The following is a 14,866-nucleotide window of genomic DNA, read 5'->3' as shown; positions in this document are numbered from 1 at the left end:
CCGCCCTTGCTTAGCACCATATCCGAAACAGGCCGGCAACAAGATTGGGATGGGAGAGGAGGACAGCCCAGAGGGAAGAGGAAGAGGCTCTTACTCACCATCCACTCAGAGCTGGCACTGGTTCTAAAAACAACAGCACTCCCCCACGCAGGGGCACCTCCCCTCAGCCTTGCCTCAGCTCCCATTTGCAGTAACAGGCTGTGCTGCGGGCAAGAAAGCAAGAGAGCTGGACGAGGGGAGATGACCAACAGGTTGGAAACAAACCAGAGACCCCAAGCACATCTCAGAGAAACATTCGTTTCCTTGGGGGCGTGGCGATTCCAGGGGCTTTTCAACAAAATGTAAACCTCTCCAGAGCAGGGACTGGAGAGTCATACACGGATTGATCAGGTACTCAGTACAGGGCTATGGGCTTCTGCTTAGCTATAACCAGAACCTCCTGCCAAAGGTGGGAGCAGTTCTTTGAGACCCAAGTTATGGAGGTTTCTGAGACCTCCTCCCTCAAAAATCTGGCTTCTGGCTGCTTCAGGGTTGTTGTTGTTTAATTGTTGTATCCCAACTCTTTGAGATCCCAAGGACTGTAACCCACCAGGCTCCTCTGTGCATGGGGGTTTTTCAGGCATGAATACTGGAGTGGGTTGCCATTTCCTTCTCCAGGGGATCTTCTCAGATCAAGGATTGAACCCACACCTCCTGCATTGGTAGGCAGATACTTTACCACTGAGCCACCTGGGAAGCCCTGCTTCAAGGGTACTGCCTTATTCTTATTCACTCTCTTCCCATAAAGCTCATTCCAGTTTCTACAGGGACAAGTGTTCCTAGGTTCATAGAGTTCCGGGTTGTCTGCGTTACTCATGACCTAAAACTCCTCCCTCCTCAAGAGGTTAGGTCACTTTGAGGATTGGCAAAAGCTGTAAAATCTTCAGAAGTAGTAAATATACCATCTCTCTTGATGTGATCCATGGGGACCCATTCCTACAATCAGACTGCAGGGGAAGAAGATCTGAAGGGGTCATTTCACTCCTACCTTTTTAAATTTCCTTAAAAAAAAAAATTCAGTCATGTCACCTTATTTCCTCAAGGTAATTTTCAAGTTTTGCAAATGAAGACTCAAGAAAATGAGAAGGATGGTCTTCATGGATGACTCATGGTACTTAAAGTGTTGAACCTACCTGGCTTGGTCCCATTGCATGATAGACAATTAACCTTTAACTTGATCCCTTGAAAGAATATTTTGACTAAAAGAATTTTTAATTTCTTTAACATTTTGCCCACAGTATGAAAGCAATCCAAGCCCTAAATATAACTAATAGCCCAGCAATCCAACCAATCTCTCTTTTGGGGAGTAAATAGAACATGCAATATCAGACAATTCATTTCTGAAGTTTCTATACATTCAGTGCTATTTGAAAAAAACTAGGATCGACAAAAGTAGAGCTTGAAGTCTCTCATTGACTCACCTAACAGGCTTGGCAAAAGCTTTCTCTGACGTTCCCAAGAAGATGACTTCTTAGGTGTCCAGGTCCCAGTCACTCCACCCAACCTCCAATCCCAGTGCGGGCTAAGGGGTGTTGCCTAGTTCCCCTGGGCTATCCAGATGCCACTCATTGCAGAGATTCAGAGTCATTAAATCCTGCCAGACTTGACCTGGAGACCTGGGAGGGGAAAGGCATTAGAAGAGACACTGAACCCAGAACCTTACATACTCCTTTCAAGACTCAGCAACACACACTGACTTAGCAAGGTTCCTCCAGGCCCTGGCTTTGATTCGTCATCCCCAGCCTTTGTAATGAGGGTGTTTCCCCAGCACAATTGAAAGGGTTTTGTCTCACTTCTAATCAAGGACTTCCCACAACCTCTAAAGTTTGGAATCATCCTAGAAAACACAGGTTCATCATTTGGGGCAGAATTTCTACCTTCATAGTTGTTTCTCTTTTATCAAATCTCTCATTGGCCAGTGGAGTGAGTGACTGTGAGACTGCATCAGCTTCTAAAGCCCTGTCCTTCTTCTTAAACTAATATCAACCTCTGTAGAGGCCTCGTGGCGAAAGGAAACACTGAATTTCACACAAGAAAAAGAGACGAGGAGGACTTTCCTGGTGGTCCAGTGGATAAGAATCTGCCTGCCAACACAGGGTACACAAGTTCGATCCCTGGTCCAGATAGAGTCCATATGCCTCGGGGTAACTAAGCCCATGCACCACAACTACTGAACCCACGTGCTACAACTGCTGAAGTCCGTGCACCCAGAGCCTGTGCTCCACAACAGGAGAAGCCACAGCAATGAGAAGCCCATGCACTGCAACCAGAGAGTAGCTCCTGCTCCTCACAACTAGAGAACAAAAGGCCCAACAACCAAAAATAAGAATTAAAAAAAGTGCTTTTAAAAAGAGAGAGAGAAGGAGCCTGAGTTATTCATAGTAGTCTCTTTCTTGAGATGTTTCCTTCCCCTAAACATAATGATACTTCTATTGTCCTCATTTTTGCTACCAAGGTCCCATTCCTGATCACATTACTAGTGTGAGGCCAAGACCTCAAACTTTGTTTTCATTAGACCTAGAAAAACTTGCAACACAGAGAGGCCTTCTCTACCACGTGTGTGTGCAACTGCTGGGGTTCCACCCTCCCAGGGACATTTTTCCATGACATAGGATTCAGTGAAAGTTGCTCAGTCATGTCCAACTCTTTGCGACCCCATGGCCTCTTCAGTCCACGGGATTCTCCAGGCCAAAATACTGGAGTGGGTAGCCTTTCCCTTCTCCAGGGGATCTTCCCAACCCAGGGATCAAACCCAGGTCTCCTGCATTGCAGGCAGATGCTTAACCAGCTGAGCCACAAGGGAAGCTCATTCAGAAAAGATGCCCATGTCATATCTTTTTTCTTGCGAAAACTATTGGTTACTTAAATAAAACTGTATAGTATATAGAACTATATTTTTTCCCATTCAGGAGTGAAAACAAGTACTATAATTCTAGGGAAATTATAGGCAAATGGGATTGCTAGGCAGATTAGGAAAAATGACTTTAAATTAGTAGTAATTTCAGGGATGAAGTAAAAGCCTGCTTTTGAGTCTCTACCTATACTTTCTGTGAAAATAACTACACAGGATGTCCATTAAATACTTACTAACTTGTTTCCCCTTGGGTTCCTAATGGTCAGAGTGTTTGTTAAACAACAAATGAACTTGCCCCTCAGAATCAAAATTAAACATTGTACACCTACACTTTCCTTTCGGAAAGCTTTTGGTATTTTTTGACCTGACGGCTAGTAAATGCGATGATTGATGGATTCGTTGCTTTTATTACCTTCCAGACAGACTCTTATTTTAGGTGTGGTCAAAGTGAAAATATGAGGAATAATAAGCTCATAGGAGTAGTCCTTATCCTCTAAATTAGAACAGCCTAGCAGTCACTGGAAGTGCCCGAGACTGGAACTGTTGCTGTTTTAATCTGAAAATGACAACATAGAACACAGCCAACAGGCACGCAGCATTTTATCATGGGTGATGCAGCTTTAATTGGTATGTAGAAGGCATACCTGTGGAATTAGTTCTTGGACTATAAGCCAATCAGATCACTTTCAACATTTCTCAATGTTTAGTTTCATCTTATAATTAAGTAACAATGATCATTTCCTGGCAGCTAATGACTGGCTAGAGGAGTCAGAAGCTTCATTAGGTTTATAAGTTATTAAATTCTAAGCTCCTCCTCTGCAGTGTTTCAAAAAGAGAAAGCAACCTCAAATTCCAAAATGATTAAAGACAACCTCCAACCATATTTCATAAGTGTTCACTAGTTTGTCACAGGCTGACTTTATTATTTTCTGAGTTAACAGCAACTGTATATTATTATATAAGCAGGAAATAATGATGTTGATGTAAATTTGATAGAGATCTATTAAACTATGTTAACACACACATACATGCATATGCTAAAACCAAAGTAGAGTGGATAGCTCACGCTTCCTTTAAGATTCTTTCTGTGACAATTTCAAACCCTTGACTATTCATTAATTTGAGCTGTAGCATACTCTTTTATTTCTTGCCCACGTTTTATGCATTATAACATTTGTGCACTTTTGTACCAGCACTGGTTTTATCAAATGTCATCTGCTTTTCTTTTCTGGAATCTCCTTTCCACATGCCTTGTGATAAAGGATGTTGAAGAGCTAGTTTCTGGAGCTTTCAGACTGCCTGAGTTCCAAACCTAAACTGCCAGGTAAGCATGATTTTTGTTATTTGGGTGAAGAGAGCTATAAAATTTGAAATTTTGCTGAAATACAAGCATTTCCCAACTTAAGCACAAACTGTGTTGCAAGATTTCAATGGTTAGTTAGTTACCTGGATTTTAAAGAATGCAGTGTGACCTTATTGAAAGGGGTCAAGACAGTCCCTACTTTGTGAGGTAAGGATTCAGACAGCTATTATATTACATCTCTAAAAACACATTCTGTGTGTATGTCTGTGTGTGTGTGTATTCAGTTACCCAGTTATGTCCAACTCTTAGAGATCCCATGGACTATAGCCTGCCAGGCTTCTCTGTCCATGGAATTTTCCAGGCAAGAATACTGGAGTGGGTTGTCATTTCCTCTCCCACGGGATCTTCCTGACCCAGGGATCCAACCTGGATTTCTTGCGTCTCCTGTATTGCAGGAGAATTCTTTATCATTGTCCCACCTGAGAAACTCAAGCAGCACACTAAGTGCTCTGTAAACGCTGGTTTTTCATTATTATTGCCTCGTGTTCCACTTGGTTCTGCTATAGGAAACAGACCCAAGAAACTAGTGGAAGTGAAAGTTGCCCAGTCGTGTCCTACTCTTTGCGACCCCATGGGCTGTATAGTCGATGGAATTCTCCAGGCCGGAATCTGGAGTGTGTAGCCTTTCCCTTCTCCAGGGGATATTCCCAACCCAGGGATCAAACCCAGGTCTCCCACAAGGCAGGTGGATTCTTTACCAGCTGAGCCACCAGGGAAGCCCAAGGATAATTATGAGTAACATGGATAATATCAAGGTGACCCCGTGAAAGCTTAATCCCCCCAAGCAGACACTGTAGGTCAAATTTCCCAGGAATGTATATTAGTTTTGATTCACCATTCTAAAACGTGAGACTAGGAGACTTTCTAACAATCTTAGTAATGGTCCTGCCTCATGACAAAATCCCCAGCTAAAATGGTCATAGAAATCATCCATGTTATACTGAGTGAAGTAAGTCAGACAGAGAAGGAGAAATATCATATGACATCCATTATACGTAGAATCTAAAACCAAATGATACAAAATGAACTTGCTCTCAAAACAGAAAGATACAGAGATCAAATTTATGGTTGCTGGAGGGAAGGATAGAGGGAAGGGATAGTTAGAAAGGTTTGGATGGACGTGTACACACTGCTATATTTAAAGCAGATAACCAACAAGGACCTACTATATACATAACAGAGGGAACTCTGCTCAGTGTTATGTGGCAGCCGTGATGGGAAGGGAGTTTGGGGAGAATGGATACATGTATATACATGGCTGAGTCCTTTCACTGTTTACCTGAAACTATCACAACATTGTTAATTGACTATACCCCAAAACAAAATAAAAGCTTTTTTAAAAAATGTGGCAAATTTTCAATAATTGTTGTGTGCGTGTGTGCTAAGTCGCTTCAGTCATGTTCAACTCTTGGCGACCCTATGGACCATAACCTTCCAGACTCCTCTGTCCACTGGATTCTCCAGGCAAGAATACTGGAGTGGGTTGCAGTGCCTTCCTCCAGGTGATCTTCCCAACTCAGGGAAAGAAGTCCCCCCCAAAATAAAGAAAGAAACCATCCACGTGGATACACTTATCACTTTATCATCTCCTGTCCTCTCTTCAGCCCACTGCAGTCCAGCTTGCATCCTCAGCACTCCTTTGCCACGCTCCTCTCACAGCCGCATCATTCTCTGTTTGCCAAGCTCAGTGCTTTGTGATCGTCTCATGGGATCCCAGCAGCATTCAACACACATGGCTGTTTGCTCCTTGAGAAACACTGTCCTTTCTCGACTTCCACAACACCACACCCTACTGAGTTTTGCCTCCCAATTCACTGACAGTTGTTTTTCACCTGCCTTTGCTGAGTCTTCCTCCTCTCAAGCTTGCTGTGCCTCGGGGTTTGGTCTTCACATCTTTTCTCTAGTTATACTCTCTCTGATGAGTGAATCCGGTCCTGCGACTTTAAACAAACACTTTTTATATGTGGATGACTCTCAACTTTCTCTTCTCAGTTCTGACCTCTCTCCTGGACTCCAAATTCTTATATACAACTACCTACCCAGATATCTGATTGGATTATCAAAAATTCTATGTTTGAAAGGACTTCCCTGGTGGTCCAGTGGCTAAAACTCCACACTCCAAATGCAGGGGGCCCAGGTTCAATCCCTGGTCAGGGAACTAGATCCCATACGTCACAACTAAGAGTTTACACGCCACAGCTACACATGCCTTGAGCGCCACAACTAAGACCCGGGACAGTCAAATAAATAAATATGTTTAATAATATGTTTGAAATAGAACTCTTGCTTCTGCTATTCCCTGGCACCCCCACCCCTATCCTCCACACCTGCTGCTTTCCAGCTTTCTCCATCTTAATTCCTTCCTTTAACCTTTTATTCAGTCCCTCAGTAGGTTGCACGCGTGTGCATGCTAAGTTGCTTCAGTCGTGTCCAACTCTTGTAGCCCACCAAGCTCCTCTGTCCATGGGATTCTCCAGGCAAGAATACTGGAGTGGGTTGCCATGCCCTCCTCCAGAGGATCTTCCCGACCCTGGGATTGAACTCTCATCTCCTGCGGCTCCTGCACTGCAGGCAGATTCTTTTACTGCTGAGCCACTAGGGAAGGTCAGGTGATGCTATCTCAGAACTCTGTCTCCAATCTCAACACTTCAGCCATCTCCACGGCCACCCGCCTAGAACAAGCCACTGCCATATCCTCAGATTAGTGTAACAGGGTCCTCATTGGTTTCCCTGTGCCTACACATGCCCTTATATAGTCTAATCCTCAGAAAGGAATCTCAGTGTTATTTGAAAGGAATCAATTAAAAAGTTTGTTTTCTGACATGTACACACTGCTATGGGCTTCTCTGGGGACTCAGCAGTAAAGAATCTTCCTGCCAATGTGGAAGATGCAGTTTGATCCCTGGGTTGGGAAGATCCCCTGAAGAAGGGCATGGCAACCCACTCCATTATTCTCGCTTGGAGAGTCCCATGGACAGAGGAGCCTGGTGGGCTACAGCTCATGGGATTGCAAAGAGTCAGACATGACTGGGCGACTAAACAACAAACTTCCGCATGCATGTGTGCATGCAAAGTCGCTCAGTCATGTCTGACCCTTTGTGACCCCATGGACTGTAGCCCACCAGGCTCCTCTGTCCAAGGGACTCTCCAAGCGAGAATAATGGAGTGGGTTGCCATGCCCTTCTCCAGGGGATCTTCCTGACCCAGGGACTGAATCTCGATCTCCCTCATTGCAGGTTGATTCTGTACCATCCAAGCCACCAGGGAAGCCCTAATACACTGCTCTATTTATTTATTTGCTTATTTTTGGCCATGCTGAGTCTTCGTTGCTACATGCGGGTTTTCTCTAGAAATACCTTACCCATCTTATTTACCACTGCATCTCCCATATAGAGGGAAACGCCTGGCTGGTGGTGGGTACTCTGTAAATATCTGTAGAATGAATGAATGATTTCTAAGTGTAAAAACAGCGGGGGCAACGCTTTAGTTGTGGCACATGGGCTCAGTGGCTCCAAGGCCTGTGGCATCTTCCCGGACCAGGGATAGAACCCACGTCCCCTGCCTTGGCAGGTGGATTCTGATCCACTGGCCACCAGGGAAGTCCCTCAAAGAAATCAATTTGATAATACTGTTGCCTTGCCTAAAATCCTCCAATGGCCTCCTGCTACACTTGCACCACAATTCAGTTCCTTACTGGGGCCTATGAGGCTCTTCACCATGTGGCCCCAGCCTATGTTGTTCACGAGGCTTCAGCCATACTGGCCTTTCATTTCCTTCAACAACCTAAGATTGTTCCCCCCTCAAGGCCCTAGCTCTTGAATTCTCCCCCTGCCTGGAATGCCCCACACTTCCATATGGCAGGTTCCTTCTTCTTATTTAGGTTTTAGTTCAAAATTCACCTGATCTTCTCTGACCCTCATACCTCAGGTAGCCCACCAATCTCTATCATATGACCCTGTTCTATTTTTTTTCACAGCACAAATTACTATCGGGAATTATCTTCTCTACTTATTTGTTTACTTGTCTATTATCTACGTGATCCCATGAGAATGTAAGGTCTATAAAAACAAATACCTTACCTTTCTTATTTACCACTGCATTTCCCATACAGAGGGAAACACCTGCCTTGCAGTGGGTACTCTATAAATATCTGTTGAATGAATGAATGATCTCTAAGTGTAAAAGCAGTTAGCAAATTCTATATAATGACCCACTGGAATTCAACAATCAATCCAAATAATTTAGGAATTCATCCTAAATCCTTGTTACTGCCACCATCAGTTACAGAATACAAACAATAGAGAATCCTATACTGGAGGGGACCTCTGCTGCTGCTAAGTCGCTTCAGTCGTGGTATTGTTGGTATCAAAGTTTGCAGTTAAGATTTGTCCGAGTCCCATGGATGGACACGAACAATTAGTGTTCAGACAAGTTGGATTACTTTTAAGGGAACAGATGATCCACTGTCCCTAAAGAGGCAAATTTTAAAATAATCTCGACCTAGAGATAGAAAATCCCATGATCATTTTTACCACTGGAAGCACTGTTCACTTGGAGTGATTTTTCTTTCTTTGGATTTCCTAGTGTTGTGGATTGCGTGATTGAGGATTAGCCCTACTGGGGGCTACTGTTGGCCCTACTACTTCCTCATCATAACTCTCTTATGCTTTAGTCTGAAATCTACGTGATGCCTTCCCTGCCCTCAAACTATAAGACGTTGACTCCTACACAGTTATGAAGCACCTCTGAGTACACTCTACCCCTCTGCTCCACCTCCTTCATTAACAAAAAGGAAGGTTGGACTTCCCTGGTGGTCCAGTGGTTAAGAACCCACCTTGCAGCGCAGAGGACGTGGGTTCGATCCCTGGTCTGGGAAGATTCCACATGCCTCGGAGCAACTGAGCCCGTGCGCCACTACTAGAGAGCCTACCCATTGCAACTATGACCCAATGTAGCCAAATAAATATATTTAATACAATGAAAGACCAAGGGGTTTTTCTGCAGGTAAAGCAATCTGAGTGACACCCAGACTCAATTGAGCCTTCAGCAAAGATTTAGTGACCACATATTCTGGCCAGGCACTGTGCTAGGCTCTGAGGGAGGAAGGTGAACAAAATGAACACAGTCCTTGCTCCTAAGTTGCTCAAAGTCTTTTTGTTGTTGTTTTTCAGCTGCTTAGTCATGTCTGACTCTTCATGACACCATGGACTGCAGCAGGCCAAATTTACAGTACCATGTGGTTGGTTGTAGGTTAAACAAAGATGAGGATACTCACCAACTTTAGAAAGGGGAGGATGAGCACTCTAGAGAAGTAACCTGTGCCAATATAGGAGAGAGGAAGCATGTGTGCTCAGGCACTGGAAGTGGATTGGAATGTGAAGCTGGAAAGAAGCAGCTGGTCAGATACAAGGCTGGAGAAGAAAACCTTGCATACTGTGTGTAAATCTTGACTTTTATCCCGAAGGCAATGTGGAGTAAGTTATTCAAGAGAGGGATACCCAGAAGGAAAGGGAGGAGGGGAGCAAGAGAGAGGGGAAAGGGAGAGAGGTTATCATTGTTGATAACGGGAAGATTTGTCTCAGGTCCCCCAAAGAAGAATGCTCTCATGTATTTCATTTTGGCATGGGTGCATGACCAAGTGGCAAGCTATCTAAGGTTATTTGGGCTTTGTTTTTTTTTTTTTTGAAAACAAATAATTTAAGGCCTACAGTTTTTCATGGAAATTTTAAACCATATGTTTGCTAGCACTTGTGAGAGCTGGACCATAAAAAGGCAGAATGCCAAAAACTGATGCCTTCGAACTGTGGTGCTGGAGAAGACCCCTGAAAGTCCCTTGGACAGCAAGGAGATCAAACCAGTCAATCTTAAGGGAGATCAACCCTGAATATTGACTGGAAGGACTGATGCTGAAGCTGAAGCTCCAGTATTTTGGTCATCTGATATGAACAGATGACTCACTGGAAAAGTCCTTGATGCTGGGAAAGATGGAGGGCAGAAGGAAAAGAGGATGAGATGGCTGGACGGCATCACCAATGCAACGAACATGAACTAGGGCAAACTCCAGAGGCTGGGTGTGCTGCAGTGTACGGGGTCGCAAAGAGTTGGACATGACTGGGTGAATGAACAACAACGAATGAGAACTTACTGTGGGGTGAACTTACTGAACTGTAACCTTACCACCACTATAGTTTGCAAATTATTGTGGCTTCCTAGGAAGGCAAGGATTTGACTGATCATCTCATTTAATACTGGAACTGCATCCCGGGGCACTGAATGAACTAGGAAGGTGACATGAAACTATTTCTCTCTACTCTCCCTACACCATGCAAGGATGCCTGAATTATTGAGCAAGGTTTCCGTGTCAGCTTTGGTCAAGAGGACCTTTTCATTTCCAACAATGATGTATATGTAATGTCACTGTACTGAGGTCAATGTGGAGACAATATCATAAATCATATACTATTATTCTTTTTAACTCAGAAAACAAATCCCTTACAGACTAGTTCAATTCTTTTTTGTTTTTTGCAAATATATCACCTCTCACCTGGCTTTAATTCAAACAATCTTTCCAACATTCAATATTATTATTAAATCCAGAAAGGATGTGAGGCGGTTCTGAGACATGCAACAAATACAGTTTACTCCATATTGGTTCAGATGTCCTTTTAACACACTGATTCATGTCAAACACTTGGTTCACATTTCTGTCTAGCTCCTTCAAGCCCAGGCCAACTTAAGAAACATCCTCTAGAAAATGTGACCCAGGACACCACATTTTAACAGGGAGTGGTAATGGCCCCTGCTGGGAATTCTCATGCCCCTCATCCACTCTTGGAAACCTGAACAACAAAACAGACTCAAGGCTTTTCCGAAGTTACTCAGGCTGGAGCGAACGTGGCTCACGCTTAATCTCCTGGGAAACCCAGAAACTTCCCAAGAATGAAGTTACGGCGACAAAGCGCGCAGCCGAGTGAACCCTGGGGCTGTAATATCCTTTCTTTTGCAGACAACAGCGCTTCAGTGTCAAAGCCACAAGACCAAGGGCGAGCACAGCATCCAGAAGAAAGCCTCTCTCGGGGACTCTCGCAAGCCCATCACAGATGGGCGGGCCTGGACGAGAGGGCAGAAGCCCGCTGAGACCTCGAATGCGGAGCACTGTCTGCAACGGCTTACCCTTCTGGCAGTCTCATGAGACATGAAAGGGAGAATCGAAGGTTTTATAATACTTTCATTTATGTATTAAAACTATCAGGTAACTCTTTTAGAATATCCATTTGTCTCCTACATAAATGTATATTTTTAAAATATTTGATTAGGGAAAACAGAAATTAGCTACCTTTGAACATCAAAATGAATTACAAATATTAACAGTCTGGGAATGAAAAACAAACAAAACTAAACAAGAGTTCCTCTCAGAACTGGACCTAACCTTTCTACACCCTAGAAAGAAAATGCAGACTCCTCAGAGAAGGTACCTCTGAGCATCCAGGGAAATTATTTGCTCCCTTCCTGCCCAGCCCCTCCCCAAAGTTCTCTTATTTCAAATTCCAGGAGTGTTCTTTCAGTTTCACACTACCAGCTCACACAGCCGGCCCAAAAACACTTTGTTTCATGCAAATCTGAAGCTAAATAGGAAACAATGCAAAAAAAAAAAAAAAAAAAAAGAAAGATTTTAAAGCATATATTTAAAGACCATAGTTCTGTATCTTGTTTGTCAATTATCAGGAAAAAAAGGTCTTTATTTTAAAAATGTTCAACTGGATAATTTTTAAAATATCACCATTCTTAAAAGAAACATTTGTGACCGTTGGGGTGAGAAAATATAGAATGTTCTTGCTAAGTCCTTGAAAAGGTCCAGGTCATCATTTGGACTACACTGTATATGAGGAATTCTAAGTGGGACCCCAGTGCTTTCCTTCCCTCTCCCTCCCCAATAAGCTCTGTAGCTAGGAGTTAAGCTTTATAAACTGCTAAGTGACCAGACAGACAGATTGGCTCTGCAAGGTAGTGAGTGTTTCTAATTTGACTCATGCTTATGGTCTTTGACCTTAACAGTCATCTGTGGTCCAAGTGCCATCAGACATTCTGAAGGATGGTGTACTCAGTGATAAGCTTAGACATTCAGACTCGGGTTGACTTCTTGCTTTGCTGTCCGCAGACGTGGGAAAGCAGGAGATATGGGCTGTAGAAAAGGAAGGAAGCAAGAGGAAAGGGAAAGAAGAGAAATAACCAAAATATATTTCTTGAAGACCAAGTATCACAAACTTGAGTCATTAAAGAAGTTAAAAGCAGAAAATACATCTTATACAGCGATCTTTCCACTAAAATAAACAAATAGAGCACTAAGAGAGTAAACAAAGGCAACTGTAAATCAAAACCCTCTGCCTAATGCATCCCCCAGTTTCTTTCAGAGAGCAAATGCCAGTGAGAAATGGGTATTCAGGAACCCAGACACCACAGAGGTGAGTCATCTTCATTAGAGAGATAAGATCACCTGGCCCTCTTCAGTAGCTTTAATAGCTGAAGGCCCTCCATCTGATTCTGATTCTCAAAACCATAAACTGAGAAGGGTAATCTCCTCTGCTTTTAGCCATCATTACCCACAATTTAAGCAAAGATAACATTTGCTCCGTTGCTAAGTCACATCTAACTCTGGGACTCCATGGGCTGCGGCCCGCCAGGCTCCTCTGTCCATGGGGTTTTCCAGGCAAGAATACTGGAGTGGGTTGCCATTTCCTCCTCCAGGGGATCTTCCTGACCCACAGATTGAATCCCAGTCTCTTGAGTCTCTTGCATTGGCAGGCGGAATCTTTACCGCTGCGACACCTGGGAAGACCAAAGACAGCACAGGGAATTATAAAAATATTCAGAGCCATCAATAAGATTCACATGCATTCTTTGCTGGCAGACTCAGTTCTCCACGGCTTCCTTCCCTCCACCAAAGGAAAAATATGCCTTCCTGGTCCCATCTTTTGGTTCCTTCTCAAAGACCCTGGAATATAACATCTATTTGCTTAAAGAGAGTTCTGGAGAGCTAGAGAAGATTTATCTGCCTGTGGGAAAGGGAATTAGCTGAACACCTAATGGAAACTTTGGTAGGAGGACTACGGTGAATGGTTAAATATTTACAACATAAGAACCAGTTCATTTGAAAACAAATGTACAAGTGCTGGCTTCGTTCCCTGTCTCAGGAATCAAGAATGTTCCCTTGCTGAGAGCCTGCCATTTTGTTGACATTCAAGTAAGAATCAACTTCATGAAAAGAGGGTGGGAGTGAGCACAGGAACAGTCCTGCAAAGCGGTGTTGTACCAGCTGAGTTCACTGTGATGTAACTACCCTTTAAATGACAAATTCCTAAAGAAGAAACGTCTAGGAAAAACCATGGATAATTTTGACATTAAGTACCGGAGTGCCCCCATGAAAACTCATCAGTCTACTCATCTAAATGTCCCTAACCAAACAGGATACAAAGAATGTAAGAAGATCTAAATTATATCAAATCTAAACAAAATACTGAAACTATATTCTTTAGGCATCTGAAACCTATATCCCACCTAGGGTGGAAGGAAAAAGGAATAATAGGGGGAAGCTTCACTCAAACCACTGTATAAATAAACAACCCCCAAGACTCAACATTCCAAGTCAGCTTTGGTGCAAAGGCGGTGGTTTGGGGATTAGGAAAGTGTGCAAAATGCTTCTTATTAGAGATCCTTCTCTGTATTGTTGGTGTTTTGTCTCATTTGGTGTAAGTCAGTTGAACTCTGAACTGAGATTTCGGGAGCATCAGTCAGACATCCTCAGGTATCTTGCCTGCAACAGCTCACGTGAACTGGCATTTGCAGTTCCTAACTTACTAGTGACAGGTGTAGGCCAAGTGTGAGGCTCTCCCAGGGTGCTAAGACCCCGTCCTTGATTGACAGGAGGCTTAAAACAAACAAACAAACAAACAAACATGGAGAGCATAGGAGGCTCTTGGAGATGCAAAATTGAATTGTTGTTTAGTCGCCAACTCATTTTGCGACCCCATAGACTGTAGCCTGCCAGGCTTCTCTGTCCATACTGGAGTGGGTTGCCATTTCCTGCTCCAGGGGATTTTCCCGAACCAGGGATCGAACATGCATCTCCTACATTAGCAGGGGAATTCTTTACCGCTGAGCCACCAGGGAAGCCCAAAAACTAAAGGAGAAAACCACAAAAATCCCATTGACATCAGCTTTATTTTTCTGGACTTTCTCCATCAAAAGAGACTATCTGGCATTTTGCACTCCCTTTCAAGGGCTGAATGCTGAAGGATTCTCCTTGGGGTCACCCTAGTCCCTTCACATCACAAAATGGTGCAGATAAGGTGCTATTTGCTAGCAGAATCTTAGCTAAGAGGGCTGAGGACTGACCCAGGGAAGAGTGGTCCTTCATTTAATCATCTGCTTGTGGAACAGAAGTAACTGCTGAATAAGATTCATTAAAGATGGGGAAATGCCTCCAGGTTATGATGAAGGACAGAGAGTTATGGGGTTCCTTAGCCTTCTCATTGCTTCTGACGCTGGGCATCTCCAAAGAGTCTTCTGTCCTTTCAGCCCTGCCTCCTTCCCCACTTGCATCTATTAACCCC

At 43.6% G+C, this 14,866-nt stretch overlaps 1 protein-coding gene across 5 annotated transcripts in view; it reads right to left on the bottom strand.

Annotated features, from left to right (window-relative positions):
• SHROOM3 (shroom family member 3) overlaps window positions 1-14,866 on the bottom strand; it is a 331,320-nt gene that overhangs the window by 122,411 nt on the left and 194,043 nt on the right. Inside the window, exons 2-3 of one of the 5 annotated variants that reach the window (XM_060417298.1) lie at window positions 1,461-1,655; window positions 99-203 (exon numbers count right to left, since the gene is read on the bottom strand). The exons of 2 other annotated variants lie outside the window; for them this stretch is intronic. The gene's annotated coding sequence lies outside the window, so the exon portion shown is untranslated. The remainder of the gene's footprint in view (window positions 1-98; window positions 204-1,460; window positions 1,656-14,866) is intronic. 2 more of the 5 variants (XM_060417300.1, XM_060417301.1) reach the window with 2 other exon arrangements.

Source organism: Ovis aries, chromosome 6 (genome assembly GCF_016772045.2).
Source record: "Ovis aries strain OAR_USU_Benz2616 breed Rambouillet chromosome 6, ARS-UI_Ramb_v3.0, whole genome shotgun sequence".
NCBI classification, from domain to species: domain Eukaryota; kingdom Metazoa; phylum Chordata; class Mammalia; order Artiodactyla; family Bovidae; genus Ovis; species Ovis aries.
This window is presented reverse-complemented; position numbering and strand designations above follow the sequence as displayed.